At 48.4% G+C, this 7,709-nt stretch overlaps 1 pseudogene; it reads right to left on the reverse strand.

Annotated features, from left to right (window-relative positions):
- LOC126165132 (maltase A1-like) overlaps positions 1-7,393 on the reverse strand; it is a 103,495-nt pseudogene extending 96,102 nt beyond the window's left edge.
- Positions 7,394-7,709: the final 316 nt, after the last annotated feature.

Genomic DNA, 7,709 nt, shown 5'->3' on the forward strand with positions numbered 1-7,709 from the left:
TTATTTTTCGTTGCTGTGTTTTCGGCTTTGTTACCTATATATGAAATTTCACAATAACTATGACTGTTAACGAAACGAGGGGCAGTTCCCCATGAAGCTAACAGATGAAGCCACAAGAACCGTGGAAATTAATTTTTTTCCTGATAGATTCTGTAAAATTGTTTGAGAAAGACTGAAGATCGTGCGCCTCGAATCTGTCGACGCAGCGCCTCGCCAAGGCTGGACAACTGTGCGTGACGTCACGTGCGCCGAGGCCCTCTCTTTAGGTGGTGGTGGTGGCATTACCCCGCTGTCCCGTCCTACCTCGTTACATCGTGTGTTCGGCTGTTGACCAGCACAATCTGCAGTTTTCTGTCTCACTGAAATATCTAGTCGAAGGTTGCAGAGATGCCAGCTCGCCACCAGTCGACCACTGCGATTGATTAACCCTGCAATAGAACTGAAGCAGCGTGAAATGACGTAATGGTGTGCGTCATCCAAGCTCAGTTCGAGATGTGATAGTGAAGTGGAAACGTGAAGGGACACGTACAGCACAAAAGCGTACACGCCGACACTTGAAGAGGGTCGTAATGTGTAATAGGCAGACATCTATCCAGACCATTACATAGGAATTCCAAACTGCATAAGGATCCGCTTCAAGTACTATGACAGTTAGGCGGGAGGTGAGAAAACTTGGATTTCATGGTGGAGCGGCTGCTCAAAAGCCACACATCGCTCCGGTAAATGCCAAACGACGCCTCGCTTGGTATAAGGAGCGTAAACATTGAACGATTGAGCAGTGAAAAAGCGTTGTGTGGAGTGACGAATCACGCTACACAGCATGGCGATCCGATGCCAGGGTGTAGGTAACACGAATGCTTGGTGAACGTCATCTGCCAGCGTGTGTAGTGCCAACAGTAAAATTTGGAGGTGGTGGTGTTATTGTGTGGTCGTGGTTTTCATGGAGGGGGTTTTCAACACTTGATGTTTTACGTAGCACTATGACAGCACAAGCCCACACTGATGTTTTAATCACATTCTTGCTTCCCACTATTGAAATCGATTAGGGGATGGCGATTGCATCTTTCAATCTGGTTGAGGACATGTTCATAATGCACGGCCTGTGGCGGAGTGGTTACACGACAATAACATTCTTGTAATGGACTGGCCTGCACAGAGTCCTGACCTGAATCCTACAGAACATCTTTGGGATGTTTTGGGACGCCGACTTCGTGCCAGGCCTCACCGACCGAAATCGATACCTTTCCTCATTGCAGCACTCCGTGAAGAATGGGCTGCCATTCCCCAAAAAACCTTCCAGCACCTGGGAGAGTGGGAGCCGACATCAAGGCTAAGGATGGGCCAACACCATACTGAATTCCAGCATTACCGATGGAGTGCGCCGCGAACTTGTAAGTCATTTCCAGCCATGTATCCGGATAGTTTTGATCACATGCTGTATTTCTGGCAGTAAATGGACGTTACAGATTTGAGATCTGGCAACACTGTAATCAAATGTACGTTATTTAACTCTCTCAACATACAGCAGGAGTTCTGTGTAAATTGTGCAGTTGATAGCTTTTTGGGTTAGTATGCAGGAGGTCGAGGGTTCGATTCTGGGTTGAGGCTGATTTGTATTTATTTGCTGAATTTAGTCTGCGTGGTACTGTACCATGCGTTTTAACCGTCATACAGCAATTACAGTGGGTCTGCTACAAAACATTTTCATTTAAGTACTCTGAATACAAAAATGGAAGTACAATCGTTCTCAGTCGTCAGCTTTCAAAGCAGTCTTTTGCACATCGTGCACGCGTATTGTTTTGCGCCACTGCATCTACACTCCTGGAAATTGAAATAAGAACACCGTGAATTCATTGTCCCAGGAAGGGGAAACTTTATTGACACATTCCTGGTGTCAGATACATCACATGATCACACTGACAGAACCACGGGCACATAGACACAGGCAACAGAGCATGCACAATGTCGGCACTAGTACAGTGTATATCCACCTTTCGCAGCAATGCAGGCTGCTATTCTCCCATGGAGACGATCGTAGAGATGCTGGGTGTAGTCCTGTGGAACGGCTTGCCATGCCATTTCCACCTGGCGCCTCAGTTGGACCAGCGTTCGTGCTGGACGTGCAGACCGCGTGAGACGACGCTTCATCCAGTCCCAAACATGCTCAATGGGGGACAGATCCGGAGATCTTGCTGGCCAGGGTAGTTGACTTACACCTTCTAGAGCACGTTGGGTGGCACGGGATACATGCGGACGTGCATTGTCCTGTTGGAACAGCAAGTTCCCTTGCCGGTCTAGGAATGGTAGAACGATGGGTTCGATGACGGTTTGGATGTACCGTGCACTATTCAGTGTCCCCTCGACGATCACCAGTGGTGTACGGCCAGTGTAGCAGATCGCTCCCCACACCATGATGCCGGGTGTTGGCCCTGTGTGCCTCGGTCGTATGCAGTCCTGATTGTGGCGCTCACCTGCACGGCGCCAAACACGCATACGACCATCATTGGCACCAAGGCAGAAGCGACTCTCATCGCTGAAGACGACACGTCTCCATACGTCCCTCCATTCACGCCTGTCGCGACACCACTGGAGGCGGGCTGCACGATGTTGGGGCGTGAGCGGAAGACGGCCTAACGGAGCGCGGGACCGTAGCCCAGCTTCATGGAGACGGTTGCGAATGGTCCTCGCCGATACCCCAGGAGCAACAGTGTCCCTAATTTGCTGGGAAGTGGCGGTGCGGTCCCCTACGGCACTGCGTAGGATCCTACGGTCTCGGCGTGCATCCGTGCGTCGCTGCGGTCCGGTCCCAGGTCGACGGGCACGTGCACCTTCCGCCGACCACTGGCGACAACATCGATGTACTGTGGAGACCTCACGCCCCACGTGTTGAGCAATTCGGCGGTACGTCCACCCGGCCTCGCGCATGCCCACTATACGCCCTCGCTCAAAGTCCGTCAAGTGCACATACGGTTCACGTCCACGCTGTTGCGGCATGCTACCAGTGTTAAAGACTGCGATGGAGTTCCGTATGCCACGGCAAACTGGCTGACAGTGACGGCGGCGGTGCACAAATGCTGCGCAGGTAGCGCCATTCGACGGCCAACACCGCGGTTCCTGGTGTGTCCGCTGTGCCGTGCGTGTGATCATTGCTTGTACAGCCCTCTCGCAGTGTCCGGAGCAAGTATGGTGGGTCTGACACACCGGTGTCAATGTGTTCTTTTTTCCATTTCCAGGAGTATACTTGATTTCAAACTTGTTTTGCGTGTAACCTCCCCTAATGCTCCCATAAGTGAATACCAACTATTATTGTTGCCACGCTCGGGTCCATTAAATTTCGTTATCGCCCTACGTCAGCAGTATAGCTAGCAACGTTCGTTGCAAATAATTTCGATGGGACCATTGGGGGAAGGCGCACAGAAAACAGGTTTGGAATCTAGTATATGCAGTGGTGCGAAACAATAAGCGTCCACGACGTGCAAAAGGCTTCCACGAAAGCTGACCAATAAAAGTGATTATACTTACAATTCTGAGTTCGTAGTACGCAGCTGCAAATATTTTGTGTAAGACCCACTATGATCGCTGTATGATGATTAAAACGCCAGGTACCGTACCACGCAGACTACTTTTAGCAAAGAAAAGCAAATATGCCTCAAACCCGAATCGAACCTTCAAACTTGTGCATGCTAATCCAAAACGTTGTCCACCGCACCAACTACAAAGCGCTGCTCTGCCTGCTGACAGAGGTAGTTACCGTACATGTCATTACAGTGTTAACAGATTTCCAATCTTTAAATTCCATTTACTGTCTGAAAGAGGCGAAGGACGAAATTTTGTGACAGAGATTTTTGCGTTGCTAGTATGTGAGGAATCGCGCTGCTAAGTCCGAGTGCATGAATTTCTCTTCACCCTGTATGCCAGGTGTCTCTCATAAGCATGAGCAGGTGCATTTCCTCCTGTATTTCGGCATGTATTTGCAATTTATTTTTTAATGTGTGTCTGGAGTCATTGCAAATAAAGATTGCTTACCACATCTTTAATGCGACTCCCGGTGTCAATGGGAAGCGTGGTTTGTCTCCAGTTACAAACAATATTATTTTTAGAGAGCAATTTTACGCACCTATTCGCCAAAGCTGTCCCAGATTAGTCTAGTGCAATATTAGCTTTATAGTGCTTATTAACAGGGACTGTAAAACACGAAGAATAACCTGTACTCCAACAGCAGTCCTTGCCCAACTTGTTCCTGCCCCGAGTTATGTCTTACCGCTGGGTCGCTGCTGAGTCGTTGCTAGGATACTGCTTATTCTTCAGCTTTTACATTACGCGTCGCTAAATGTAATATAATGCTAGACTAATTTGAGACCGCTCTACCGAACAGAGATTTCATTGAAACGCGAAAAAAAAGCGGAGTTTGAATATTTTTAGCATGGTGCAGCAGAGTGAGCAACTGTAAAATGTAATTATATTAAATTTCAGCCTCCAGTTGCATAAGCAAAAAAATTTTAATTAGGTTTCGGCTATAACAATGTAGCAAACATTCTGAAGAAGGTTAAATTATTATAGCCGAAACCTAGGTAAAGTTTGTTTGCTTATGCAACTGGAGGCTGAAATTTAATATAAAGCGGCGTTTCCCGCTATCACTGGACGTCAGATGAAACATAAGAAGAGTATTTGTCTGGGCCGATTCCGTCTACAAAAACGGAACTGCAAATATCTGCCAAAACATCAGTGAAAATGTGCATGACGACACTTAGGCTAACAAAAGAAGCGAAGCACCCAGAAGACCCGGTTGGATGTTTATGTAACGTCGCACACATACACATAATAGGCAGTTATGTAACTTCACGTCAGTGCCTGTCATCCGACAATGAGTAACGGACTACCTGCGACAGTTTGAGTCGTCCTGCGCCATTGATCGGAGACTAATAGCAGACGTCCTAAAGAATTACAGTCACATGCGTAGGCTGCCGTTAACACCCCGACACAAACGGCTGTATCTTGAGTGGTACCATGATCGGGACGCATACGCTACTCATGAATGGTGTCGCGTTGTGTTCATAGACGCATAGCGGTTCTGCAATACGCCGGTTGATCATGGACGGCTAGTATGGTGGCGTTCTGCACACAGGTGCATTCCGAACAATGTTTTGGAGAGCCACAGTGGTGTTAATCCTGGCGCCATCAGGAATGAGTTCAGGTCTCGGTCAGTAGTGGTTGAGGGAACTCTGACGGCACAACGATACTTCACTGACATCAGGCGTTCTCATGTGTTACCACTCATGCGCTATTATCGTGGTGCCACTTTTCAACAGGACAATGCTCCGCACATGAAAGGTATGTCTATCAAATGTCTGCGTGATGTTGAGATAATCATGCGGCCAGCAAGATACTCTGATACATCCCCGACAGAACAAGTCTGTGACCATTTCGGACGTTAACTCTGTCCCAGTGCCTGTAAATAGGATTTCAAGGAATAATTACAACCGAGGCTCGCTTGCCTCAGGACAAAATACAATGGCTATATGACACCATTTTCAACCGAATCACGCATGAAACTATGTCAGAGGGGGTACAAAGTCATTCTGGTGTTGGGTCATAGTTCCAAGTACTTTGCAAATTTCACTAATTTAACCAATTAAATTTAACTCAATTACGTCTCCTACTCCCCCAATGAATGCTTCAATTTTTGTGAGGCGGTGTAAACTGTGCGTTCGCATTTGATGTTACACTGAGAAAATGGAAGGAGACTTCTACACTCCTGGCCATTAAAAATTGCTACACCAAGAAGAAGACGTGCTACAGACGCGAAATTGAACTGACAGGAAGAAGATGCTGTGATATGCAAATGATTAGCTTTTCAGATCATTCACACAAGGCTCACGCCGGTGGCGACACCTACAACGTGCTGACACGAGGAAAGTTTCCAACTGATTTCTCATACACAAACAGCAGTTGACCGGGGTTGCCTGGTGAAACGTTGTTGTAATGCCTCGTGTAAGGAGGAGAAATGCGTACCATCACGTTTGTGACTTTGATAAAGGTCGGATTGTAGCCTGCCGCGATTGCGGTTTATCGTATCGCGACATTGCTTCTCGCGTTCGTCGAGATTCAATGACTGTTAGCAGAATATGGAATCGGTGTGTTCAGGAGGGTAATACGAAACGCCATGCTGGATCCCAACGGCCTCGTATCACTAGCAGTCGAGATGACAGCCATCTTATCCGCATGGCTGTAACGGATCGCGCAGCCACGCCTCGATCCCGGAGTCAACAGATGGGGACGTTTGCAAGACAACAACCATCTGAACGAACAGTTCGACGACGTTTGCAGCAGCATGGACTATCAGCTCGGAGACCATGGCTGCGGTTATCCTTGACGCTGCATCACAGACAGGAGCGCCTGCGATGGTGTATTCAACCTGGGTGCACGAGTGGCAAAACGTCTTTTTTTTTCGGATGAATCCAGGTTCTGTTTACAGCATCATGATGGTCGCATCCGTGTTTGGCGACATCGCGGTGAACGCACATTGGAAGCGTGTATTCGTCATCGCCATACTGGCGTATCACGCGGGGTGATGGTATGGGGTGCCATTGCTAACACGCCTCGGTCACCTCTTGTGCGCATTGACGGCACTTCGAACAATGGACGTTACATATCAGATGTGTTACGACCCGTGGCTCTACCCTTCATTCGATTCCTGCGAAACCCTACATTTCAGCAGGATAATGCACGACTGCATGTTGCAGGTCCTGTACGGGGCTTTCTGGATACAGAAAATGTTCGACTGTTGCCCTGGCCAGTACAGTCTCCAGATCTCTCAGCAACTGAAAACGTCTGGTCAATGGTGGCCGAGCAACTGACTCGTCACAATAGGCCAGTCACTACTCCTGATGAAATGTGGTATCGTGCTGAAGCTGCATGGGCAGCTGTACTTGTACTCGCCATCCAAGCTCTGTTTGACTCAATGCCCAGGCGTATCAAGGCCTTTATTACGGCCAGAGGTGGTTGTTCTGGGTACTGATTTCTCAGGATCTATGCACTCAAATTGCGTGAAAATGTAATCACATGTCAGTTATAGTATAATATATTTGTCCAACGAATACCCGTTTATCATCTGCATTTCTTCTTGGTGTAGCAATTTTAATGGCTAGTAGTGTACATACTCAAGGTATGGTGTTACTTCTTGTCCCGTAGAACGCTTTCGCCGCCAGATAGTTAGTTCTCGTGACTCACCTTTGAGGTCGCCCACGCCGTCCCCGTCGCTGTCCCTGAAGGACCTGGGGTAGATCTGGTAGATGATGCCTGTCTGCCACCACTGGAGCGGCTCTTCCGCCTCCTGGGCGGTCGACGCGGCCAGAGCGAGCACCATGCACAACAGCGACGACAGCAGAGCCATCACTCCAGCGTGGACCTTCACTGTCTACGCCTAAGCCCTGTAAGCTCGCTGGAGATCCGCTAATATACTCCACTGAACGGTTCACGCGACAGAGGATTAGCCGTATCTCAGCAAGGACCGCGGGAGCCGACAAAGAACAGCAATCCATCACAGCTGACAGAGACCACCCACGCACATGTGATACGTCGTTATTAATTAAGTGTTATTTTGCAGAAGATTATGCAGCAGTGTCCGTGTTCCGAAATGTCTCTTCTGGGCCTTGCGAAATCATTACATTGCTATTGGTGGTCCGCCCTTCTTATAGCGATGTAAATCT

Source organism: Schistocerca cancellata, chromosome 1 (assembly GCF_023864275.1).
Source record: "Schistocerca cancellata isolate TAMUIC-IGC-003103 chromosome 1, iqSchCanc2.1, whole genome shotgun sequence".
Taxonomy (NCBI): Eukaryota; Metazoa; Arthropoda; class Insecta; order Orthoptera; family Acrididae; genus Schistocerca; species Schistocerca cancellata.